We start from the raw sequence: 13311 nt of genomic DNA on the forward strand, positions 1-13311 counted from the left end.
AAATACACCAACTGGAGAGAGTAAGGGACTTGTAGTTGAGTTCATGGAGGTCAGTCAGTGAAGAAAAGTTATGTGGGAAAAAAGCCTAGAGGCAATTGCCTGAAATGCTTATATGTAAATGAGAAATGAGAATGATGGGAGAGATCAAGTAAAGGACAGTGGGAAGCCAATGTAAGACAAGTTAGGGGAGAGGTGAGTAATAAATATGTTGCAGCAGTGGCTGAGAAGTCAGCACAGCAATGCAAAGAGGAAAATGACATGAACAGATTGATGGGAAAGAAAGAAGAATTTGGTGGTGCTATTTTGTATTTGTATGTCAGTAGCACAGGTGGTATTTCCCATGATGTATTAGGAGAGGAAACCATGGAACTTTGAGATGCTTTTGAGGTAAAAGCATTAGAGCTTTGTAAAAGGTGACAGAGTTCTTTTCAGAAGTTAAAAAATCTGAGACTACAGTTTAATGGATCAATGATTATAAACAAAGGAAGATCTATTAAACGTTAGGCGTTATATGGAATGGGAACAGCGATCTGTATTTCCTATGCTGTATTCAAATAGCTGCCGATCAACTGTTTAGTGTGAGGTCCATGATATTTTCTTAAGCACTTCTGGCACTGCAAAGTATGAAGAGCCATCTGAGAGCAAAATAGCACTGTGGGGGGTTTCTCGGGGCGGGGGGGCTAGGTACGGTAAGGATTGTGAAACAAAGCTGGTCACACTTAGTATTATATTAGAAATCATGGTTCGGGGGAGATTTCTGGCTGTACAAACCAACATCCATTACCCTTCTGTGCCTCTGGAAATTTACCCCTCTTCAGGTGATAAATCTTCACCATCTTCATCTTCATCAGAACTTCTGTTTTCCAAACTGAATGAGAACTATTCACCCAACAAGTTCACAATCCTGCCAGCAAACCCTCTGGATGCTGTGCCCAGGCCATTTTCTGAAGAATTGGGACTACAACATAAATCTTACAGTGGAAAGGCAAGGGGAGCACCTGCCTGGTGCACTCTAGCTGTTGCAGCAAATGTGCATGCTCTGTCCTTAAAACTTTTTTGTTCATTCTCAATTTGCAGAACTTTTCTGTTGTATTTTTGTATTTAATGATCATCACCTGCCTGGTAATGGCCTGAAGCAGCATGAATGTGGCATGCTGTCCGTTTTGAGAACGCAGGCTGGTAAGACTGCTGTAGGAAAGTAATAAATGGGAAATGGTGATACTTAGCAGTAGCAACACTGTACCTCCTGCAATAGCAATTACTGTTTGTATTTAAGAACGAATCTGAAGGAAACTGTTCACCGTGCAGCCTCATTAGATGCTTCCCACAGGAAACCCAACAGCAATGGAAAAGTTTCTTTAGTAGATTTAGTCTGAGATAAGGTTTAGCTGGCAATGAATTAGACACCTGTAAGGTTGCTTGGGTTTTTTTGCTATATATTGCTCTATCTTACATCATTTACAACCCACTTTGCCTCATCCAGAATTCCCAGTAATGTCAGTGGAAATACTGCAAGAAAAGGATTGTAGAATCTGGCTCCTCAGGCAAGTGCCTAAGTGTATATCTGCAACTACCCCTTAATGGATCTGCTTGAAGTAGCTCTAGCCTTGGTAAGCATCACTGGGACGGTGGAGGTCTCTTCAGACTACCCACTGTTGCTATCCCAGCAAGAGACTTGCTGTACATGAGAGCAGGCTGCCAGCAGTGAGCTCGGTGCTGCTGTGACTATACTGCTAGTAATTCTCAAGGGCGTCAGCCCTAAAAGGGTCTTCACAACATCTTCTAAGTCCTGAGAGCTCCTATGAGCTGTTAACAAACGTAAGCACAGTAGTTGTGGAGGATGCTTAACATCTCGCAAGATTTGACTTCAGCAGGCTCAGCTCACACACGTCCGGCAACTTGATTCTTGCCTTAAAACTCTTACCGAATGTTTAATGAGAAATCGTGTCTTGCACAGTGTGAAATCTGCCTTTAAAAATACTTGCCAAATCCGCTCCCCCCCGGTAGGCTGGAACATGCTCAGAGCCGCTGGCCTGCAGGCCCTGCAGCAGCCTGGAGCACAGGAGAGCAGCAAACAGCTCTTGAAGGCGCCGTTCCTTAGTGGAATGTCGGTCCTTTTACTTCAAAATATCCAGACGCACGTATCTGTGGAAAGTTGCTGCGTTTCCTTGAGTTAACCAGCTTCCGCTTTTCAAGAGGGTGGTTGGTGAAGCTCTCCCTGCCTGTATTTCCCAGTCTCTCTGAGGCAGAGCTCTTGGGGATTTCCTGGAGAAAGGTACTAACTGCTAAGCATATGGTGGCACCTTTTTGTGGATTTTCTTCTGGATTTTTTTTTCTTTCTTTCTTTCTTTTTTTCTTTCTTTCTTTCTTTTTAATGGCGGGGTGTGATTCTACTGATCAAATGCTCGTTTTCCTGCATGCAAACATGCTGGAAGATGAAGGGGGGTATTCTGGAATACATAAGAGGAGAATGTGGCTTTGGGTTTCAGCCCTATCAGATCCATAAAGTCTGCTTACAAGTTGTAGTAAAAGAAGGGTTCTGCATCTCTGTAAAGACGCAGTGAGAAAAATCAAAAAATTGAGAACTGTTGTACAGTATAAACTTTTAGTGAGCCATGGGCGATTTCTGTTCCAAAGAGCTTGTCTTACAAGGCCCTGATCTTTCCAATGCTTACATGCTTACTTGACTTTGCAGCTCTGAGTTGTCCCTTTAAGTCAATGAGATTACTCACATGCATAAAGTTATGCCTGAATTTTTTGTGATATGAGAGCACAGATAAAGATAGGATGTGAGAAAGGAAGTATTATTATCCTCGTCGTGCAGATGAGGAACTGAAGCGCAGCAGAAATGAGATCCTGATCCTCCACAGAGCGTATATGCGCTTAATTCTTAAGCATACGAGTAATTTCCGTCAGGTTCACCGTGCCCTCTGGACTGGAGCGTAAGGTCTGGATTTCAGCGACTGCCTCTGCCACCGATTTTCAGTAAGTTCCTCAAGTTCCGATCCGGCGGCGCTAAACGCAAAGCGCTTGAGAGGCGCGGGAGACGTTTCGCAGGGGGTGCGAGTGACCGGGCTGAGAGAGAGGAGGGTGATCTGACCCCCTTCACCTCGCCTCGGAGGCGTTACAGGTGGATGTCTGCAGCCCGCGGCGTGCGACATCCAGCCGCATCGCCGCGTCCGGGGCGCTGCCCGCCGTGCCGAGACACCTCGAAGTCCCGGCCCCGGGAGCGCCCGGCGGGGCGGCGCGGAGCCCGGCCCCTCTCCCGCGCCTCCGGCTCGGCGCAGCCCGGTGAAACACCTCGCCAGGTAACGCTCCTCCGCGGGGGCCGCCGGCCGCCCCGGGACGCGCCTCCGCCGGCCGCCGTCCCGGGCGGCGGCACCTGCGGGGCGGCGGCGGCGTCGCCGTCGGCGTCCCCGGGTGCGGGTGCGGAGCGGGCGGAGGGCGGGAGCGGCGGGGGAGGGACCCACCGGGCGCGGAGCCGCCGCCCGCGGGGCAGCGCCGGCACACGGAGCGGCGCCGAGCCGCGCCGCCACAGCTGCTGCCGGCCCCGGCCCCGGCCCTGGCCCCGGCCCCGGCGTAGCAGGTACCGCGGGGCCGGGGTGGGTGTGGGAGGAGTTGTCCCGGGCGGGCACCTGCCGCGGCCGCCGGGGTGCGGGCGGGCGGGCGGGCGGTCAGCCCCGAGCGGGCGGCCGCGGCGCGGAGGTGAGGAGGGGCTGCGCGGAGCCGGTGCTGCCGGCGAGAAGTTGCCGGAGGGAGCGCGAAGTGGGAGACTGCGGAGCCCAACAGGCAGGTCCTCCCGTCCCGTCCCGTCCCGTCCCGTCCCGTCCCGTCCTTCCCCTCCTCCCCTTCCCACCCGCTTTGCGCTTTTTTTTTTTAAATTTGAAAACATCGCGCCGCAGTTTGGGTGCAATCCAGGCGCTTTGGAGCGCTTCCTCACAATTTCGGAGATGAGCAGCCGTAAGGAGCTGGCCGGGAAGGGGCGTTCATTGATTCAAAGGGGAGGGAAGCGGTGCAAGCGTTGCCCCCCGCGCAGGAGCGGGTGCGGACCGACCGGTCTGTTTTCGCCTCCTCCAGTCAGCTCCGGCGCTTCGGGTCCTTCAAAGCCCGAGTTCAAATTGCTTGCGCCTGTCGTTTGCAGAGGGGAGGCAGGTATGGAGGTTGTAAAAGCCGTTAGGAACTCGTAAAATTAGCAGCCCCCGTGCGCTTGAGGGGAACGCCGTTAGAGAAGTTGCTGACTTCCGAATAGCGGTGGCACCAGAAGTTTTTCTCCTTGCGATGCAGCCTGTCACAGCTGGAGGTTTTCTTTCACCCTGCTCCACAAAGTTATCCTCTCTGGGAAGGGACAGTTTCGCTCTGTAGCTGTTATTAAAGAAGATGTGTGTAGTTAGAAACGGTGTGTGTGAAGAAACAACTTCCCACTCCAGCAGTCGATTCTAAGGAAACTTTTAATTTTGTGCTTCAAGAAACCTGATTGCTTCTTGGATTACTTTTCTACCTTGGTCTAGAAGGTATGGTAACGCTGCCAGATGTTGTGCAAAGCATTCTGCTTTCAAAATTGTTAGAAGTTAATAATACTGTGTTAGAAAAAAACCTGTAGCTTATGGTTGCAAATTATCTCAAAAAAGTGATGTTTTGTGGAATGCAAGAATTTTTAGACTGGTATGGCCACTGGCTTAAACTATGTAAATTATTGCAGAGGAATGTAATGTTGTTTCTTTTTTCTTTTTTTTTTTCTTTTTTTTTTTTTTAACATTCACGGAGTCTGCTTACACATATAAGTGCAAGTAGTGTTTTCAGAGGACTTTGTGTGGGGATCAAAAGTTAGAATGAGAGCTTCCTGACTATGTATTTTTCTTTTCAATAGCTAGGTGCTACCAAGGTCACATCCATATGCATTTGCTGTCCAGCCATACAAAAAACACCCAAATGAAATAAACCAGGTATCTAATCCTGATTATATTTCATGCATTCCCCTTAACAACCCATTTGCTAAACTTTAATAGTCTAGTTTTAAAATTGGAAGCTGTAATGCATTGTAAGGGCCAAATCCTTTAAAAGACGCACTTTGTTAGCTTCAGTTGACTGCTCACATCAATTGTAGCTCACATGCATACTTCAATACCGTATAGTATGACTCTGTATTGAACATTATCAATGATCATTGAAAAGTAAAGAAAAAGCATATTAATATAATGCATTTAGAAATAAGTACTAAAATTCCTTCCAAATACTTGGAAAGACTTTATCTAAGCAGGGGCATGTTCTGAGTGGCTTGCGGCACTGCTCTCTTGCCTTGCTAGTGAATCGCATAGTTTAAGGTGTTCAGAGTCTTAGTGAAATAGAAAAATTAAGGATGGGATGGCTTTCTTATATGAAGTAGTTGCTTCTGAACTTTCCAAACCAAATTTTTGCCCTTAGGTAACTTTGTTTATTCTTCTTTCTTTTCTCCAATGAGGGAAATTGTAAGTCAAAAAAGTGAGAATGGATTTGTTCATGTTACCATGAAAACACTCGGTATTCCTCTTCATGGGTTAGTATAACAGTAGCATGCAGCAGTTCATACTACGTCCCTTTTCCAAAAGGTGTCATTGCTCACCTGCAGAAGCTTCTAATATTGACATGGTCTGCTTTGACTTTAACTCATAAACATTTGGCTTAAAACTGAATAAAAAATACAAGATATACTGCTTAGACTGCCATATGCCCCCACCCCCTCAAGATAACTCAATCCTTAGCAAAGCTCTACCAAGTTTTAGTTTGATGGCTGTATGCCTTATTGCTTTATCAAAGCCTTTGAAACTGCTGTATGTGGACATGAGAAACAAAGTGTAGACCAAGTGCAAGACCAAGAACTCTTAAAATGATAGCTGCCCTTAGCAGAACTGCGTGGGGGAAGCGTCTAAAATACTGCAGAGCTCTGCACTTTCCTTAGTTCATGTTTCTATTATCCCAGACTCGCATCCAACCGTAAAGATTTTCTCACAAATATTAATATTGGTGACTATCCATGTGCTCTTTATTTTTCTTTCTTTTTTTTTTTGAGTAAAGTAGCCTAAACTCAGAATTTATAAACTACAAGTTTATAAAAAAATAGAAATAGAAATTATATCCCTAATGATAAGGTAAATTTAAGATAAAAAGCCAAGGAGAAGGCAGGTTTATCCACCGAGTGAGAAGACTGACCAGAATGAAGTCAATGGAAGTCCAGTGCTGGACATCCTCAGGAGCCAGGATTTCAAACATAATGCACTGATACCTGCACGCGTCCTCTACCTCCTGAGTACAGCAACAGGGACGCAGAGGCATAATGTGGTATTGTACTGACTGTCCTAATTCAGTCAGGAAGAACTGGTGGACCCCAGTAATTAAAGAGGGATCACTAATCTCTCTGGCCCAACGTAATGATGGGAAAACAGGGCAGAGGACTCTTGTCTCTTTGCCCTTCATGCTCCCAGTAACTGAAGAAGCTTAGGCACTGATCCTGCGTGCATCATTTATCCCAGCTGAGTATTTCTCAGGGCAGCTACTTAACTCCAAGTGAGCAAAGTGAGTTGCTGTATTTTTAGTAGGTCCCATACTCAGGAGTTGCAGTAGAGAGACAAGCTTGTCATACACCTGTGACTTTCCACCTCAGCTCCCGGCTGCCAGTGCTCACTCTGGGAATGGTCTGGTTGCACGTTTCCTCATATAAGCATGAATGACACCTTTGTCATTTGTGTTACGTGCAGTGTACAATAAAAAATGCGGTAGTCTCCATCTTGCTGTTACTGTAGCAGTTTTCCTTTCCCTTGCGGACCTTAATACCGAAAACCTGGTTTGCTTGCCACTTCCACTGCATAGCAATGCAGAAATGTAAGTGGAGAATGAATCCGCAGAGTTTTACAACAATGCAAAACTTGTTTCTCATCATTAAAATTGGATAACTCCAAAATGCAGCCAAAAACATTTCCAGACGTATTTTATTTGAGCTTGGGAACTTCTTACTCTAACACCACAATCTTGCAGAAGACAAGGAAATGGGTCCAGTCTGTATTTCAGCAACAGAAAACAAGGGCATAATGAATCCTATGCTGTTCTGGCAGATCATTTTTGGCAATGTTTTCTTAAAAAGTCCAGAGGATATCAAAAGTCATGGATTGCAGCCTAATTGTGTGGCTCTTTGTCAGGAAAAACTTCCACTGAAGACTTGTGGGATTTTTTTGTTCTCCTATTTTATGTGCAAGAAGAGCTGGGTCCATAGCGAATTTTATTGTTTTTCAGTCAAGATTCACATATGTACTTGATTACATTTTGACCAGTCATTACTTTCTACTATTATTAAAAGTAATAGAATTAGACCAAAGAAAACATAGTAAAGTAGTAAAATGTAGTGTAGCAATAATGGGACCTTTGGAAAAAGTTGTCATCCTTATGAGCGTAAGGCAGGATGCACTGCTGGCACTGTGGTGGGCTCCCCTGGAATTCCCCTCCCAAGCAACAAACCCCACTTTTCTAGGAAGTATAAAATCACACAGAAAGAAAGGTTTGGGAATAATTTTTTCTTCTCAGAATCCTTCCCCCCCAAAAAAGAAAGGAGAGGGGAGAAGGCTGTGCTGCTGGACAAATGCCATTGGGTTAAATGCAGTTGCTAGATGCCCTCAGAAGGATACTGGGAGTATATTATGTCAGTTGAGGAGTGGAAGGTACGGACTCTCATCGTTTTTTCTGGGAGTATGCTTCTTTGGGAAGCATTTTTAAATGCTTAACTCAATGCGAGAGTCAAAAGAGGATAAACCTATTCCTCACTGGTATTTTTTTCTGTAATCCAAAGATATTTTTTTTCCACCGCTGGAGGGGAACAGCATTTAGAGATGAGTGTGAACTCCATCTGAGGCAAGATAGGCAGCCTCGGTCTTGTCAGCTTTATGGCAACTTTTAAACAGGAGGCTACTTTAAATAACTTCTACTCATCCAAAGTAGCTGCAGGAGTTTTATCTCCCTAGTGGCTATCCAGCAAAATGGACTGACTTCAGCTGGGAAACTCCCTGCTTCCAAGGTCAACTATGGTTTGTTGTCCCTACATCTGTAATCTATACATGAACATAACTACAGCTTGGAGTCAACAAGAGTTTTGTTTGCTTCCTAAATTTAAACAGAATTATGTTAGCCCCCGTGGATATGTTGTGATGCATCTTTATTAAAGCCCAAGAACTTCTGCCTCACCCTTCTCCTTTAAGACATACCTTCCTCCATGCTTTAAGATGGTGAACAAGAAGAGATTGCAGGTTTTTTTGTACTAAGCAGGTCACTGCCAACACAGTGTGGTGACTGCAAATGTAGGTCCTAGTCCTGAAAAGATACATGCATGTTCTTGGCTTTATTTGTACCATTGCAAATTCACAGGGATAGGTTTGGGACCTGCATGGCATGCTCATGCTTCTTGTATAAATGCCTCAAAAGGCCATTCAGACTGCAGTTTTTGAAGAGCAGTCACACTGAAATTATATTTTATTTTAAGCAATGGGAACTGTCCACTTCTTTAGCTTATTTTGAAGTATATTTATTTCATGTGAAAGATTTACATTTCTTCTTCTGATCCCAGTTGCTCTAGCTTTCTCAGTAAAAGAGAAACTTGGTCTGTAAGATAGGTCTGATTCCCTGCTGCATTGCTTCATTTTTCCACTTGTGTCAACTCACAGAGAACAGTGGAGCAATTGCAATATAAAGCTGGAATTGTCCATAATGGATTGGGTCCAAAATATTTGCAAAAGCAGAGTGAGTTAACTGAAACATGTAGTGTGGAGAAACTTGCTAATTCATTTCAATTATAGTAATTTTAGGAGTTATTTTTAGGTTTATTTAGGGGAAAAAAAAATCACACAGATCTCTAATATGCTTATTCAGGCTGATAATGTCCTTTAATAATCCGTAACAGCTTGAACAGTTTGAAGGGAAATTAGGAAGCAATTCTGTGATCATGAAGCAGAGTTATTGAAACCTCCTATAATTTGGACAAATTGACTACTGATATATTGTTGGGGATATTTGGCAATAACAATTCTAGACATAAAGGGATCCTTTTATGTTTTCTCTATTGCATATTTAAATATGCTGTGCTAAGGACATCCTACGCTTTTTAAACCATATATATATATGGATACAAAAAGTCCAGTTTTGCATCTGCTGCTTGCCTTCTCTTGAGTGAGAGCCCTGGAAGAATATTCAAGAGCTCAATTTGGCCACTTGAGAATGTGCTATGTTCTTAGATTGAGTGCCTTAATTTACACACCTCACCTCTTTTTAGGCAGTTTATTTATAAGATGGAAATGTGTGCATTTTCTTTGTCATGGTGAACTTATTCCACTTTTCTGCTTGATTTTTAGTGAATAAAGGTGACAGAGTTTAATGAATTAATAAAATGTGGCCTTAATTAGGAAAATTACCTTCATATTTTTGTCATATTGTGGAAACAATTTATAATGACTCTGGTTGCAATTCAAAAACTTGAAGGAAGAACCTTTTTCATATTTGCAATGACATTAAGTCCTGTAATTTGCACACAAAGTCAATAAAAGAACAGATTTATTTTTTTTTACTATCTCCTTTAACAGTGCATTGTTACATGAGTATAGCTTAAACACAGTAGAATGCTAAGAAGAGTACATATGGAAAACACATACATGCATACAAGATGCACTTTTTATCATCCATCAGTGCTTTGAAAAAGAATTCCCAAAGAACTGAGAATTATGTAGGTTCTTTGAGACAACTTTTTTTACACCTTCACAATTGTTCACTAACATGGAAATTAATTGTACATGTGCCAGACATATAAATGTTGCACATCTGCACTGTTAGCAGAGTTCTTTTCTTAATCTTGTGTGTTGAATTACATTGCTTCCTTCATTTTGCAGACAGGAGCTCTCCATTGAAATTTGTCTGTATGCTCATAATTGTATTGTCAATTCATGTAGTTAACCAGAATTTACACTAGGCAGGAATAGAGAAATGACTGAATAAACTAAACATCTCCCTAGACATTGTAGAAAATGCTGAATATGGAACTAGTGTAGAGGGAGAGAAATTGATCCACTTAGTTTTAACATTTTTTCTGTTTTAATACAGTCCTTTAAAAGACCTGGAGGTTTTTTTTTTAAAAACAGAAATGGAAGGACACTAAAGTGCTTATTATGACTCCCAGTTTTTAGTTTTCAGAAAGGACCACCCCTCATCTTTGTAGTTATTATTTACATCGAGCTGTGTGATGAGCCGGAAATTAAAAATAGAATTAAAATGGTTCTAAAGTGAGTCATTCACAGAGATTGTGAAGTCTAGCATATTAAATTACAATAATAAAGCTAATTATCAGCTGCTTGCTGAGATATTGGATGCTTTTAATTAAAAGTAGTTTGTAGGATTCTAACAATTTTCTTCAAGTATTTCCACTGGTTGTTCAATACATACTACCTTTTACCTGTGTTTAACAGTCTTCCTGTTGTGTGTTCAGTCATATGTAGCACATTTGTATGTGAAGTTAAAAGTCTATTAAAAAAAAAATTAGGTCTTTCGTTTAAAAGGAAACTAAACTAAACTTTTACAGGGGTGTCTTTATTCATCTCCTCTCTTGGTTGTTGGTTCAAACTCATTGACTTCAATGGATACAAGAGGCTCGATTCTGCTAGGTCAAGACCCTCTGGTGCAATTAGAAATGCAGCTGTATTATCATTCTGCAGGTAGATGCAACTCCCAACTTAAAACCAAAAAGGCTGATGACACATACATGATGATACATATCACTCCCAAACTGTTGTTAATGTGCAAATTCTCCTGTCAGGTATGTTAAGGGCTATAGCTGTTCAACAGTACTGTTTTTTTCAGGCTGCAGCCTGGGTTTGCTTTATCAATTTATTTATTAAACTTCTCTTTCTATGTTGTGGGTGGTTGAATCTAGGACCTGTTTGAGGAGCTTTGCTTCAATTTAGGTTGTAAAGTGGGTTGGGGTTTTATGCTTTTGGTTGTTGCTTTGGATTTTTAGTTTGCTAAATCTGCAGCCTATGTGATGAGGAGCCAATGAGACATGTCAAAGACCACAAAGACGAGACATGCTCACACATGAGCACTCCATTAGGGCCAGCTGCTCTAATGACCTGTGCGAGCGGTCCTTTTTCCTGCCGAGAGGCTGCTTGCACAGGCAGGGGTTGCGAAATCAGCCCTTTCCCCACGGTGGCTGTGGAAGCAAGGCTGGGGTTTGCCTCTGCTTGTTTGTTTTATCGCAGTTAACCCAGAACTGCCACCGCTGCAGAACGCGTGTTCCCCTCTCATTTTATATGTGCAAAAGTGCCTGCAGAACACCAGGTCCCTTGTAGAAGGTTTCTTCTCCTCCCATCCAGTCTTTGTGAGCGCTCATATTTTCTGCTCTGAGGCTTCATGGAAAAGTGTGCCTGCGCCTATGGGGTGCACTCAAGACAGAAATGTTCCTTCAGGGACCTTTCTGGCTGCTCAGGAAGGCTACACCTACAAATAGCCTGGAAACATACAGCTGGATGTGGTGTATGTTTGTGGACTCCTTGCAGCACCAGAAGTAGAGCTGAGCTATCTGTAGATGGAAGGACAGCTCTGAGTTTAGGGGTGCTGGTGTAAGTCCAAAGTGGCTCCACAATGTCAGAATTTGTGATTTTATTTCCATAATGTAAGTGAGGTCCCATTGTGCTGAGCGTGAAGCACTTGTTGTCCCAGAGAAGTCAGTACGTACGTAGCTTGGGAAACAAAGAAGAAAACAAAATAGCTAGTCTTTGGCATTGGATTAGGTCATTCCATTGAATTATATCAATGGCCCAGTCTTGCCATCTTTTAATATCCTAAGAGAGCAGGGTTTAGAGAAGGACTGACATGCTTACACATTTGTTTGGATTGATAAAACACTGTATAAATGCTAAGCATTCATTTTCTTGACAAGGAGGTTTACTTTTGAATTTGCATTGTAAAACAGGAGATGGAATAATAAACTAAGACCTGCAAATAATTAATTTGCTGTATTCTGAAAGATTAGAAAATCTTGACCTTGCAATGACTTCTTCCTATTTACACCTGGAATCCTAAAAGGTTCCAAATCCAGTTCTGGTTGTAAATGACACCAAGTATAAATGGAGCAGTGCCTCAGTGATTCATGGGGTGTATTTTGATGTATTCTTAAGACATAGCACAAGTTATATTGTCAGGAGAGTTGCAAGGAGGGAAATCAGACATGTGTGAATTTTCTTTGTGCTTAAGATGGCAACCTGGACAAACGCTGACTAATTTAAATCCAAAATTTTTGTGTGAGCATGGTCAGTTAGGTACTTCCTTATTTAAAACAAAATCAACATAGTCTTTCAGTTTTTTTGTGTGTTGATTGTTAACTAGCTTAAGATTGCAACATTTGATTCTTTTTCCAAAGCATTATGGTAGCTTCATCTGTGAATCTGGTATTTGGAGTCCAGAGAGGAAAACGTAAAGGTTAGAGTTCTGTATCTGAAAAAACTTGAAGAAATAATTTTATGTATTTTGAAGGGAGCTTTGTAGCTCTTTTAATAAAGGGCCAAACTTTGAAGCCATTTGGATTCCTATATAGAAGAAATATCTATTATCACCTAAGTGCTGATCCCTTTCCTGCTCTAAATGAGAGCTACACGCGTTCAGCATTTGAGAGCAAGATTGCTTCGGTCAGCTGCCCACCCAGCTTTTGATTTCGAACTGCAGGCTCCTAAGTTAGCTGCTAACCTAAATAGATGCAGTTGCATTGAAGACGGTGAAGTCATACACACTTCTTATGCTACTGATAAATTTGATTCTGCAGATACAACTTACAATGAAAAATTGCAAAACAATTATTTTTCTTGCCAAAATGGACAGTTATTTAGAGTTTCATGTCATAAATATTTCTAAAACAGTGTTCTTTTATCTAAATCTTAGTAAAGATCTATTAATTCACAAATTGATATCAAGTAGATACTTTAGTGCAAATCCTTATATCCGTACGTAGGGCTCTCTTGCTTTCTGGGAAGTCAACAACAACGTTTCTGCTGATTCTAGAGCAGAGGAGGAAAGGGAAGAAAAACAGGGCATAGTTTCCTATTCATAGATTTACCATACCAAAGGCAAAGAGGTAAATTCTACTCTTAGCACTTAAAATTTAGCCCAAGACACGTTATGCCCATGTCCAGTGTGAAAAACCTTTTAACAGTGACAGAGCCAAGACCAACACATCGCTGTCATTGTGGAATTGAGGTCGGGGGGTCCTGTCATGTATTTTTTGCCGATACAGAGCCTAAGCTGAATTTAGCTGGGATT

General features: G+C 42.5%; 1 protein-coding gene across 9 annotated transcripts in view; it reads left to right on the forward strand.

The window, feature by feature from the left end:
• Positions 1 to 2211: 2211 nt before the first annotated feature.
• Positions 2212 to 13311, forward strand: part of IKZF1 (IKAROS family zinc finger 1) — a 71213-nt gene continuing 60113 nt past the window's right edge. Inside the window, exon 1 of one of the 9 annotated variants that reach the window (XM_069778667.1) lies at positions 2212 to 2275. The gene's annotated coding sequence lies outside the window, so the exon portion shown is untranslated. Of the gene's footprint in view, positions 2276 to 2813; positions 2986 to 3029; positions 3309 to 4219; positions 4512 to 13311 lie in introns of those variants that run through there. The other 8 variants (XM_069778666.1, XM_069778672.1, XM_069778671.1 and 5 more) reach the window with 8 other exon arrangements.

This window comes from Haliaeetus albicilla, chromosome 3, assembly GCF_947461875.1.
Source record: "Haliaeetus albicilla chromosome 3, bHalAlb1.1, whole genome shotgun sequence".
Taxonomy (NCBI): Eukaryota; Metazoa; Chordata; class Aves; order Accipitriformes; family Accipitridae; genus Haliaeetus; species Haliaeetus albicilla.